Source organism: Balaenoptera acutorostrata, chromosome 1, assembly GCF_949987535.1.
Source record: "Balaenoptera acutorostrata chromosome 1, mBalAcu1.1, whole genome shotgun sequence".
In the NCBI taxonomy this organism is placed as follows: Eukaryota; Metazoa; Chordata; class Mammalia; order Artiodactyla; family Balaenopteridae; genus Balaenoptera; species Balaenoptera acutorostrata.
In genome coordinates, this window is record NC_080064.1 from 134,412,345 (window position 1) to 134,425,329 (window position 12,985).

At 41.5% G+C, this 12,985-nt stretch overlaps 1 pseudogene; it reads left to right on the plus strand.

Annotated features, from left to right (window-relative positions):
• Positions 1 to 385: 385 nt before the first annotated feature.
• LOC103010981 (heterogeneous nuclear ribonucleoprotein H-like) lies at positions 386 to 12,651 on the plus strand (annotated as a pseudogene).
• The last annotated feature ends 334 nt before the right edge of the window (positions 12,652 to 12,985 follow it).

Genomic DNA, 12,985 nt, shown 5'->3' on the forward strand with positions numbered 1-12,985 from the left:
TTTTCATTGTCATTTGTTTCTAGGTATTTTTTGATTTCCTCTTTGATTTCTTCAGTGATCTCTTGGTTATTTAGTAGCATATTGTTTAGCCTCCATGTATTTGTATTTTTTTACAGTTTTTTTCCTGTAATTGATATCTAGTTTCATAGCATTGTGGTCAGAAAAGGTACTTGATAGGATTTCAATTTTCTTAAATTTACCAAGGCTTGGTCTGTGACCCAAGATATGATCTATCCTGGAGAATGTTCCATGAGCACTTGAGAAGGAAGTGTATTCTGTTGTTTTTGGATGGAATGTCTTATAAATATCAATTGATTTTCTTCTCAGCCGTGCTGAAGTTGTGTGTGGAGTCTGTTTTGACACCAGGACCCCCTAAGAGACGTTGATGTTGGGCACTGAAGGTGGCAAGGGATTCGTGGTGAAGGTCCGGGGCTTGTCTTGGTCTTGCTTGGCCGATGAAGTGCAGCGGTTTTTTTCTGACTGCAAAATTCAAAATGGGGCTCAAGGTATTCGTTTCATCTACACCAGAGAAGGCAGACCCAGTGGCGAGGATTTAGTTGAACTTGAATCAGAAGATGAAGTCAAATTGGCCCTGAAAAAAGACACAGAAACTATGGGACATAGATATGTTGAAGTATTCAAGTCAAACAACGTTGAAATGGATTGGGTGTTGAAGCATACTGGTCCAAATAGTCCTGACATGGCCAATGATGGCTTTGTATGGCTTAGAGGACTCCCCTTTGGATGTAGCAAGGAAGAAATTGTTCAGTTCTTCTCAGGGTTGGAAATTGTGCCAAATGGGATAACATTGCTGGTGGACTTCCAGGGCAGCAGTATGGGGGAGGCCTTCGTGCAGTTTGCTTCACAGGAAATAGCTGAAAAGGCTCTAAAGAAACACAAGGAAAGAATAGGGCACAGGTATATTGAAATCTTTAAGAGAAGTTGAGCTGAGGTTAGAACTCACTATGATCCACCACGAAAACTTACGGCCATGCAGTGGCCAGGTCCCTATGACAGACCTGGGGCTGGTAGAGGGTATAACAGCGTTGGAAGAGGAGCTGGCTTTGAAAGGATGAGGCGTAGTGCTTATGGTGGAGGTTATGGAGGCTATGATGATTATAATGTCTATAATGATGGCTATGGATTTGGGTCAGATAGATTTTGAAGAGACCTCAATGATTGTTTTTCAGGAATGTCAGATCACAGATATGGGGATGGTGGCTCTACTTTCCAGAACACAACAGGACACTGTATACACGTGTGGGGATTACCTTACAGAACTACTGAGAATGACATTTTTGGTGTCTTCCCGCAGTGGCTAAGGTTGGTTCAGTGGGTTGTGTAGGCTTCCTGGTGGAGGGGACTAGTGCCTGTGTTCTGGTGGATGAGGCTGGATCTTGTCTTTCTGGTGGGCAAGACCACGTCCAGTGGTGTGTTTTGGGGTGTCTGTGAACTTATTATGATTTTAGGCAGCCTCTCTGCTAATGGGTGGGATTGTGTTCCAGTCTTGATAGTTATTTGGCATGGGGATTCCAGCACTGGAGCTTGCTAGTCGTGGAGGGGAGCTGGGTCTTAGCACTGAGATGGAGACCTCAGGGAGAGCTCTTGCCAATTGATATTACATGGGGCCAGGAGTTCTCTGGTGGTCCAATGTCCTGAACTCGGCTCTCCCACCTTAGAGGCTCAGGCCTGACACCTGGCTGGAGCACCAAGACCCTGTCATTCACATGGTGAATGTCAAGACCACTAATCTTCTCCCTGCCAACAACTCCAGAATGTCAGCAGCCAGAGTTTGATGCTCCAGTCAGGAGATTGAATGGGTCATCTCACCATTGCTGCCTCTCCAACAGGCTCAAGGATTCTCCTCTAAACACTTTGAAGAAGCAGTGCTGTAGTCCAATGGGTTGGCAGGGGGGCAGTGGAGCTCCCCCCAATAGATCCTGAGAGAACTGCAGTAATTTTCACCTGTTCCTCATCCTCCACCAGTGCTATGGTGCTGCCATAATACTTCCATACAAAGGCCCTGCGTTTCTCTTTTTGAATTATGGTTTTCTCTGGGTATATGCCCAGTAGTGGGATTGCTGGGTCATATGGTAGTTCTATTTTTAGTTTTTTTTTTTTTTTTTTTTTTAATATTTTATTTATTTATTTATTTTGGGCTGTGTTGGGTCTTCGGTTCGTGCGAGGGCTTTCTCCAGTTGCGGCAAGCGGGGGCCACTCTTCATCGCGGTGCGGGGACCGCTCTTCATCGCGGTGCGCGGGCCTTTCTCTATCGCGGCCCCTCCCGTCACGGGGCACAGGCTCCAGACGCGCAGGCTCAGCAATTGTGGCTCACGGGCCCAGCTGCTCCGTGGCATGTGGGATCTTCCCAGACCAGGGCTCGAACCCGTGTCCCCTGCATTAGCAGGCAGATTCTCAACCACTGCGCCACCAGGGAAGCCCTATTTTTAGTTTTTTAAGGAACCTCCTTACTGTTTTCCATAGTGGCTGTATCAATTTACATTCCCACCAACAGTGCAAGAGGGTTCCCTTTTCAACACACCCTTTCCAGCATTTATTGTTTCTAGCTTTTTTGATAATGGCCATTCTGACTTGCGTGAGGTGATACCTCATTGTAGTTTTGATTTGCATTTCTCTAATAATTAGTGATGTTGAGCATCTTTTTATGTGCCTCTTTCCCATCTGCATGCCTTCCTTGGTGAAATGTCTATTTAGGTCTTCTGCGCATTTTTACCTGGATTGTTTGTTTTTTTGATGTTGAGCTCCATGAGCTGTTTGTATATTTTGGAGATTAATCCTTTGTTTGTTGTTTCATTTGCAAATATATCCTCCCATTCTGAGGGTTATCTTTTCATCTTGTTTATGGTTTCCTTTGCTATGCAAAAGCTTTTAAGTTTCATTAAGGCCCATTTGTTTATTATTGTTTATTTCTGTTACGCTAGGAGGTGGGTCAAAAAATATCGCTGTAGCTTATGTCAAAGGGTGTTTTTTCTATGTTTTCCTCTAAAAGTTTTATAGTGTCTGGTCTTACATTTAAGTCTTTAATCCATTTGGAGTTTATTTTTGTGTATGGTGTTAGGTAGTGTTCTAATTTCATTCTTTTACATGTAGCTGTTCAGTTTTCCCAGCATCACTTATTGAAGAGGCTGTCTTTTCTCCATTGTATGTTCTTGCCTCCTTTGTCGTAAATTAGGTGCCCATATGTGCGTGGGTTTATCTCTGGGCATTCTATCCTGTATGATTGATCTATATTTCTGTTTTTGTGCCAGTACCATACTGTCTTGATTACTGTAGCTTTGTGGTATAGTTTGAAGTCAGGGAGCCTGATTTCTCCAACTTCATTTTTCTTTCTCAAGATTGCTTTGACTATTCGGGGTCTTTTGTGTTTCCATACGAATTGTAAGATTTTTTTGTCCTAAATCTGTGAAAAATGCCATTGGTAGTTTGATAGGGATTGCACTGAATCTGTAGATTGCTTTGGGTAGTACAATTATTTTCACAAAATTGATTCTTCCAATCCAAGAACATGGTATATTTCTCCATCTGTTTATGTCATCTTTTATTTCTTTTAAAAAAAATTTATTTATTTATTTATTTATTTTTGGCTGTGTTGGGTCTTCGTTGCTGCATGTGGGCTTTCTCTAGTTGCGGCGAGCAGGGGCTACTCTTTGTTGCGGTGTGTGGGCTTCTCATTGCGGTGGCTTCTCTTGTTGTGAGGCACAGGCTGCAGACACATGGGCTTCAGTAGTTGCGGTGCGCGGGCTCAGTAGCTTTGGCTTGTGGGCTCCGGAGCTCAGGCTCAGTAGTTGTGGAGCACGGACTTAGTTGCTCCATGACATGTGGGATCTTCCCAGACCAGGGCTTGAACCCATGTCCCCTGCATTGACAGGCAGAGTCTTAACCACTGTGCCACCAGAGAAGTCCTCTTTGATTTCTTTCATAAGTGTTTTATAGTTTTCTGAGTACAAGTCTTTCACCTCCTTAGGTAGGTTTATTCCTAGGTATTTCATTCTTTTTGTTGCAATGATAAATGGGAGTGTTTCCTTAATTTCTTTTTCTGAGTTTTCATTGTTTGTGCGTAGGAATGCCAGAGATTTCAGTGCATTAATTTTGTATCCTGCAACCTTGCCAAATTCATTGATTAGTTATAGTTGTTTTTTGGTGGCATCTTTAGGAATTTCTGTGTACAGTATCATGTCATCAGCAAACAGTGACAGCTTTACTTCTTCTTTGTCTATTTGTATTCCTTTTATTTTTTTTTCTTCTCTGACTGCTGTGGCTAGGACCTCCAAAACTATGTTGAATAAGAGTGGTGAGAGTGGGGACTTCCCTGGTGGCACAGTGGTTAAGAATCCTCCTGCCAATGCAGGGGACATGGGTTCAAACCCTGGTCTGGGAAGATCCCACATACCAGGGAACAACTAAGCCCTTGTGCCACAACTACTGAGCCTGTGCTCTTGAGCCACAACTACTGAGCCCACATGCCACAACTACCAAAGCCCATGCCCCTAGAGCCTGTGCTCTGCAACAAGATAAGCCACCGCAATGAGAAGCCTGTGCACCACAACAAAGAGTAGCCCCTGCTGGCCTCAACTAGAGAAAGCCTGCACGCAGCAACAAAGACCTAGTGCAGCCAAAAATGAAAATAAGTAAATAAATTTACTAAAAAAAAAAAAAAAGTGTGGCGAGAGTGGACATCCTTGTCTTGTTCCTGATCCTAGTGGAAATGCTTTCAGTTTTTCACCACTGAGTGTGATGCTTGCTGTGGGTTTGTCATATATGGCCTTTATTATGTTGAGGAGGTTCCCTCTATGCCCATTTTCGGGAGAATTTTTATCAAAAAGCAGTGTTGAGTTTTGGCAAAACTTTTTCTGCATGTATTGAGATGATCATATGGTTTTTATTCCTTAATTTGTTGATGTGGTGTATCACATTGATTGATCTGCGTATACTGAAGAATCATTGCATCCCTGGGATAAATCCCACTTGATCATGGTGTATGATCCTTTTAATGTGCTGTTGGATTCTGTTGCTAGTATTTTGTTCACGATTTTTGCATCTATGTTCATCAGTGATATTGGTCTACAATTTTCTTTTTTTGTGATATCTTTTTCTGGTTTTGGTATCAGGGTGATGGTGGCTTCGTAGAATGAATTTGGGAGTGTTTCTCCCTCTGAAATTTTTTGGAAGAGTTTGAGAAGGATGGATGTTAGGTCTTCGCTAAATGTTTGATAGAATTCACCTGTGAAGCCATCTGGTCCTGGACTTTTGTTGGTTGGAAAATTTTTAATTATGGTTTCAATTTCATTACTTGTGATATGTCTGTTTATATTTTCTAATTCTTCCTGGTTCAGTATTGGAAAATTGTACCTTTCCAAGAATTCATTCATTTCTTTGTGGTTGTCCATTTTATTGGCATATAGGTGTTTGTAGTAGTCTCTTATAATCCTTTGTATTTCTACAGTGTAAGTTGTGGTTTCTCCTTTTTCATTTCTAATTGTATTGATTTGCATCCTCTCCTTTTTTTTTCTTGATGAGTCTGGCTAAGGGTTTATCAATTTTGTTTATCTTCTCAAAGAACCAGCTTTTAGTTTTATTGAGTTTTGCTACTGTTTTCTTAGTTTCTATTTCATTTATTTCTGCTCTGATCTTTATGGTTTCTTTCCTTCTACTGACTTTGGATTTTCTTTGTTATTCTTTCTCTAGTTGTTTTAAGTGTGGTATTAGATTGTTTATTTTAGATTTTTTTTGTTTCTTGAGGTGAGATGGAATTGCTATAGACTTCCCTCTTAGAACTGCTTTTGCTGTGTCCCATAAGTTTTGGGTCATCTTGTTTTCGTTGTCATTTGTTTCTATGTATTTTTCTTTGATTTCTTCAGTGATCTCTTGGTTATTTACTAGCGCACTTTTTAGCTTCCATGTATTTGTGTTTTTTATAGTTTTTTTTCTGTAATTGATTTCCAATCTCATAGTGTTGTGGTCAGAAAAGGTGCTTGATGCAATTTCAATTTTCTCAAATTTTCCAAGGCTTGATTTGTGACCCAAGATATGATCTATCTTGGAGAATGTTCCATGTGCACTTGAGAAGAAAGTGTATTCTGCCACTTTTGGGTGGAATGTTCTGCAAATATCAATTAAATCTATCTGGTCTATTGTGTCATTTAAAGCTTGTGTTTCCTGATTTATTTTCTGTTTGGATGATCTGTCCATTGGTGTAAGTGGGGTGTTAAAGTCCCCTACTATTATTGTGTTACTGTCGATTTCTCCTTTCCTGGTTGTTAGCATTTGCCTTATGTATTGAGGTGCTCCTATGCTGGGTGCATAAACATTTATAACTGTTATATCTTCTTCTTGGATTGATCCTTTGATCATTATGTAGTGTCCCTCCTTATCTCTTTTTTTTTTAATGATTTTTATTTTATTTATTTATTTATTTATTTATGGCTGTGTTGGGTCTTCGTTTCTGTGCGAGGGCTTTCTCTAGTTGCGGCAAGTGGGGGCCACTCATCGCGGTGTGCGGGCCTCTCACTATCGCCACCTCTCTTGTTGCGGAGCACAAGCTCCAGACGCTCAGGCTCAGTGATTGTGGCTCACGGGCCTAGTTGCTCCACAGCATGTGGGATCTTCCCAGACCAGGGCTCGAACCTGTGTCCCCTCCATTGGCAGGCAGATTCTCAACCCCTGCACCACCAGGGAAGCCCCCTCCTTATCTCTTATAACAGTCTTTATTTTAAAGTCTGTTTTATCTGATACGAGTATTGCTATCCCAGCTTTATTTTGATTTCCATTTGCGTGGAATATCTTTTTCCATCCCTTCACTTTCAGTCTGTATGTGTCCCTAGGTCTGAAGTGGGTCTCTTGTAGACAGCATATATACGAGTCTTATTTTTATATACATTCAGCCAGTCTGTGTCTTTTGGTTGGGGCATTTAATCGATTTCCATTCAAGGTTATTATCAATATGTATGTTCCTGCTACCATTTTCTTAATCGTTCTGGATTTGTTTTTGTGGGTCTTTTTCTTCCCTCGTGTTTCCCACTTAGAGAAGTTTCTTTAGCATTTGTTGTAAAGCTGGTTTGGTGGTGCTGAATTCTCTTAGCTTTTGCTTGTCTGAAAAGCTTTTGATTTCTCCATCGAATCTGAATGAGATCCTTGCTGGGTAGAGGAATCTTGGTTGTAGGTTTTTCCCTTTCATCACTTTAAGTATATCCTGCCACTCCTTTCTGGTCTGCAGCGTTTCCGCTGAGAAATCAGCTGATAATCTTATGGGCATTCCTTTGTATGTTATTTTTTGTTTTTCCTTTGCTGCTTTTAATATTTTTTCTTTGAATTTAATTTTTGTTAGTTTGATTAATATATGTCTTGGTGTGTTTTTCCTAGGGTTTATCCTGTATGGGACTCTCTGTGCTTCCTGGATTTGGGTGACTATTTCCTTTCCCATGTGAGGGAAGTTTTCAACTATAGTCTCTTCAAATATTTTCTCAGACCCTTTCATTTTCCTCTTCTTCTCTAGGACCCCTATAATTTGAATGTTGGTGCATTTAGTGTCGTCCCAGAGGTCTCTGAGATTGTCTTCAATTCTTTTCATTATTTTCTCTTTATTCTGCTCTTTGGCAGTTATTTACACCATTTTGTCTTCCAGTTCACTTATTCGTTCTTCTGCCTCAGTTATTCTGTTATAGATTCCTTCTAGTGTATTTTTCATTTCAGTTATTGTGTTTTTCATCTCTGTTTGTTTGTTTCTTCATTCTTCTAGATCTTGTTAAACATTTCTTGTATTTTCTCAATTCGTGCCTCCATTCTATTTCCGAGATTCTGGATCATCTTTACTATCATTACTCTGAATTCTTTTTCAGGTAGATTGCCTATTTCCTTTTCATTTATTTGGTCTTGTAGGTTTTTACCTTGCTCCTCATCTGTGACATATGTTTTTGCTGTCCCTTTTTTTTTGAGTGGGATTGTTTTCCTGTTTTACTGGTTGTTTGGCCTGAGGCTTCCAACACTGGAGTTTGTAGGCTATTGTGTAGAGCTGGGTCTTGGTGCTGAGAAGAAGAACTCTGTGAGACCTCAGTCTGATGAATATTTCCTGGGGTCTGAGGTTCTCTGTTAATCCAGTGGTTCAGACTCAGAGCTCCCACCACAGGAGTTTCCGCCTGACCCCGGGCTTGTGAACCAAGATACCGCAAGCCGCATGGGGTGGCAAAAAGAAAAAAGAAGAGAGAGAAGAATAACAAAATAAAAAATAAAATTAGACCAGGAAACTAACAGATATGTTAGAAAGAATGTAAAAATAAAAATATAGATGAATCAACAACCGGAAGGTACATCAGTACCACAATAGTAAAAAAATTGTAAGAGGGAAAAGAAAATAAAAAAAGAGAGGGAGGGAAGGCTTTGGCTGTGGAGAGTGGGGCCTAAGCAAGGGTGAGGTTTGGGCGGTGGGTGGGGCCTATGCTTAGGACCCACAGGGCTGGAAAAGGCCCTGGGGGCTGTGGCGTGTGGGCCTTAGGCTCAAGGAACAGAAGGGGCCCAGGTGTGCCCCCACCCCTTGTCTCAGAGGGCAGGGCACCTCACCTGGGAGCTCAGCAGGCTCCCTGGGCCTGAGTGGGTGGAGCAATCGCCCTCTGCTCCTCTCCCTCTCCTCCTGGAGGACCCCTCCCACCTGCCTCTCCTGATGTCTGCTAATCTTTTTGACAACTGCTTTTTAACTCAAAAATCTATACATTGGGACAGACCTTTTCCCCTGAGAGGCAGATTCATATACCCAGTTGCCTACTTGAATGATTTCTAGGTTCCTCAAATCAAAATGTCCCCAACTGAACTATCCCCCTAACCTGATCCTTCTCTAATATCTCCCCTCTCAGCAGCAGCATGACTATCCAGCCAATAGCCCCTGCTAGAAACTACTAGTTAGTCTTAACTCCTCCTCTCCCTTTTCTGCAGTGTCTAATCATTCATCATGTCCTATTTTTTAAAATTTATTTAGTTATTTATGGCTGCATTGCGGGGGCTACTCTTTTTTTAAAAAATTAATTAATTAATTAATTAATTAATTAATTAATGGCTGTGTTGGGTCTTCGTTTCTGTGCGAGGGCTTTCTCTAGTTGTGGCAAGCAGGGGCCACTCTTCATCGCGGTGCACGGGCCTCTCACTATCGCGGCCTCTCCTGTTGCGGAGCACAGGCTCCAGACGCGCAGGCTCAGTAATTGTGGCTCACGGGCCTAGTTGCTCCGTGGCATGTGGGATCTTCCCAGACCAGGACTCGAACCCGTGTACCCTGCATTGGCAGGCAGATTCTCAACCACTGCGCCACCAGGGAAGCCCAACGGGGGCTACTCTTTGTTGCGTTGCGCTGGCTTCTCATTGCAGTGGCTTCTCTTGTTGTGGAGCATGGGCTCTAGGTGCACAGGCTTCAGGAGTTGTGGCATGCGGGCTCAGTAGTTGTGGCTCATGGTCTCTCAAGAGCAGGCTCAGTAGTTGTGGCGCATGGGCTTAGTTGCTCCGCGGCATGTGGGATCTTCCTGAACCAGGGCTCAAACCCCTGTCCCCTGCATTGGCAGGTGGATTTTTAACCACTGCACCACCAGGGAAGTCCCACCATATCCTATTGATTGTCTCCTAAATGTCTTTTTTTAAAAAATATCTTTTGAATCTACTCACATACCTACGCTACAGTACAATCCATTATCTACATACAAGACATTTTTTCCTGAATTTTTTCAAATCAGATTTTCTCAAATCTGATCATCTATTTCCTGTTAAACTTTTCTATAATATTTTGACTTACCTTTAGGATAAAAGCCAACCCCCTTAGCATGGTTTACAGTCATTATCCAGGCCCAGACTATCTTTCTAGCCTGGTCTCCAAGTTTCAGCTACAGTGAACTTTTTTTTCTTTTTAGGTCACGCTGCACGGCTTGTGGGATCTTAGTTCCCTGACCAGGGATTGAACCTATGGCCTTGGCAGTGAAAGCACAGTGCCTTAACCACTGGACCGCCAGGGAATTCCCAAACATATTTCTATTCCTCAAATGTCCTGTATTGCTTCTGAGGCTTATAAGAGCTCTTCAGTTTGTCTAGAACACTCTCTCCCCTCCTTTTGTTTGCCTGGCTAATTCTTAGCAACCTTTTAGGTCTCAGTTAAGAATTTCATTTCTGGTTTATCCTCTTTGACCCCTAAAATAGGCTAGTTCCCTCTACTATATGCTTCATAGCACACATTGATGATTATAGTTACTTGTTGAATTTTCTTTATTTCCCACTAACTCCTGGACAACAGTTTTGTTCACTGTTGCATTTCCAACGCTTATCACATAGTAATGGCTCAATAAATACTTGTTAAATGAATGAATGAATGAATGATGTTTAATGGGCTTTAATGTCCACTGCCCATATTTTATAGCACAACTTCTTCATTTGGAACTCTTATTTTTATTTCTTTCTTAATTAGTTGAATATACTTAAGATTTCCTTAAAGAAGCGAACATGAATGGTATTCTTATTCTGAAGTCTCTCATTTTTCTCTTGCCATTACACATGAACACATTGGCTCACACTTGGTTCATTCATACTTACACAATAGCTTGGATTTCAAATTGTATCCCTGCAAATTTGTTACAAAGTCTGTTACAGTGGAAGCTCTAAATGAGGACTACCAGATTTTTGGTCATTTATAAGTAATCTGTTTTAGTCTGCCTAATGCCTATAAAATCCTTGTTATCTAATTTTTTTCCCAAAGTATGTCTAGATGTGAGTCTTTTTCCATTAATTTCGTTAATTTATTTTTAAGTCTTCTGTTAGGTCTGGACATTTTTATTCAATTTGTCTTTGATTTACTATTACTTCTGTCCAAATTCTTTGGGGTTACTCTTCAGACATACTCATAATTCTCAGTTTGGGTTTTATCTCATCTTCTCTTCCTTTGTCCTTCTGAATATGTTTTGGACAGGCCATAACTTCGTGCTTTCTTATTGAGGATGTCAAACAGTTTTCTAAATGAAAATCACTTTCAGAGATAAGTAAGACTCCGAATCTTTTGGACTATGTTCATTTTCCTTTTTCTATATTATTTTTTATATCTCTCTTGGGTGAGAAAAGGGCTTAGGTATCTGATATGGACCAGGGTTCCCAGGATTTGAGGCAAGTTGTATGCCAGTAGGCAGGACTGGCCACTAGCTGTGGGTAGGGAGCAAAAGGTAACCCAAGTCTAAGAGCTTTGCAGTCTTGAGAAGCAGACAAATAATCTGAAACATGAAATCTGTGGGGTAAGGTGAACCAAGAACTGGATCTTTTTCAAAGATTGTCAGGCAAGATTGACCTTAGTTAGTAGGTGCTGGAGACAAAGCCAGGAATGCTAACCTGAGGAAATAAAACACATGAACATGTGATAGCTTTTCATAGTGCTAGATTTGGTGGAAATTATTAAGACCTTAAGTCAGTTTGGACAGTTTTCTCCGCTCTTTATTTTCTCATCTACAGGCAGTATACTCTTCATATGCCCAGGAGGAAGTATGGATTTTCTTTGGCTCTACTCTTAGATCTTTAGCTAGAGGCCAGATTAGCATGCCCACATCCAGGGTAGCCCCAGTGTTTCTTCTTACCTTGCTCTGCTATATTTCGATGGGACATTGTGGTCCAAATGTTACTGCCTGTGGGATAGGAACTAACTGATTCTCTGACAAAACAAACCAATGGAATTCATGATCTGCTATCAGCTCAGAAAACACTGTGACCAGCACTCTGTCTGTAGAGTGCTGTTCATAGGGACAAATCTGCCAGGCCACAATGGACCACTACCTGCTTCTCCATTCCCACTCCATCCTTTCCCAATGAACTTTGGAAGTCGCAGTCTTCAGAAATACACAGAAAGATGCTAGCCTCTAACAGTACTATAACCAAAAAGCATGATTTGGGATTTTGTAGGCAAAAGAGGGCTGATTGCTCAGTTTGCAGCTCTGTATGGATCCTGGCTTTCTGAGTCACCAAGCCAACAACGGGGGAAGGTTGCTCAGACATCCTACCTTTTTTCAGAGGGTTGGATCTGCTCTGAATCATGAAGCAGACTATGGGTGGGCCACCAAATGTTTTTCTGAATTCAACTCCATTGGCCTCATAAATCAGGATAATTCCTCTTGGCAATCAGCAACCTGTCAGTCTTCATGTTCTGCACTGGTATACATTTTATCATTTTTCTTTGTCTTTTAATGTAGGCAGCAGTTGGGAGAGGCTGAGTCAGGGGCTGCCAAATAACACTTAAAACGAGAAATGTCTCATTGATTTTTATTACAATTGCATCAGTCTGTTCTCATTCCATCAAGCCTCTGATTGCGGGATTTCCCAGGGCACAGTCTTTGGCTGGCTGTTCAGTCTGCATTCTCCTTCAGAGGATTAATCCTCTCTTACACCTTTACATCTGATACCTGATGACTTTCAAACTGCTGCCTCTAGTACTGTCTTCTTACCTAAATTGTGATTCTTTATTTTCTGATTAAAAGACATTTCTACTTGTCCACTTCACAAAATTCTTATGTCCCTGAAGGATGTACTTCTACCCTAATTATTAAAACTGCTAAACTAGCAGAACCCAAAGTCATGGCGACAGGAAAGAAACACTTTGTGAAAGGGTCATTGGTTAAACTGTGGGTGGCATAACCACCATTTCTACTATTTTGGTTCCTGGAGAGGAGAAAGGACATTATACACACACACACACACACACACACACACTGTGTGTGTGTGTGTGTGTGTGTGTGTGTGTGTGTGTGTATATATATATATATATTTTTTGCCACACTGCGCGGCTTGTGGGATCTTAGTTCCCCAACCAGGGTTCAAATCCAAGCCCTTGGCAGTGAAAGCACGGCGTCCTAACCATTGGACTACCAGGGGATTCCCAGGGCATCATATATTAATCAAAAGTTTAGAGAATTTATTTCATCCTGCAGGACCGCACCATCTTCACATCTCAATATAGCATGATCCCCAG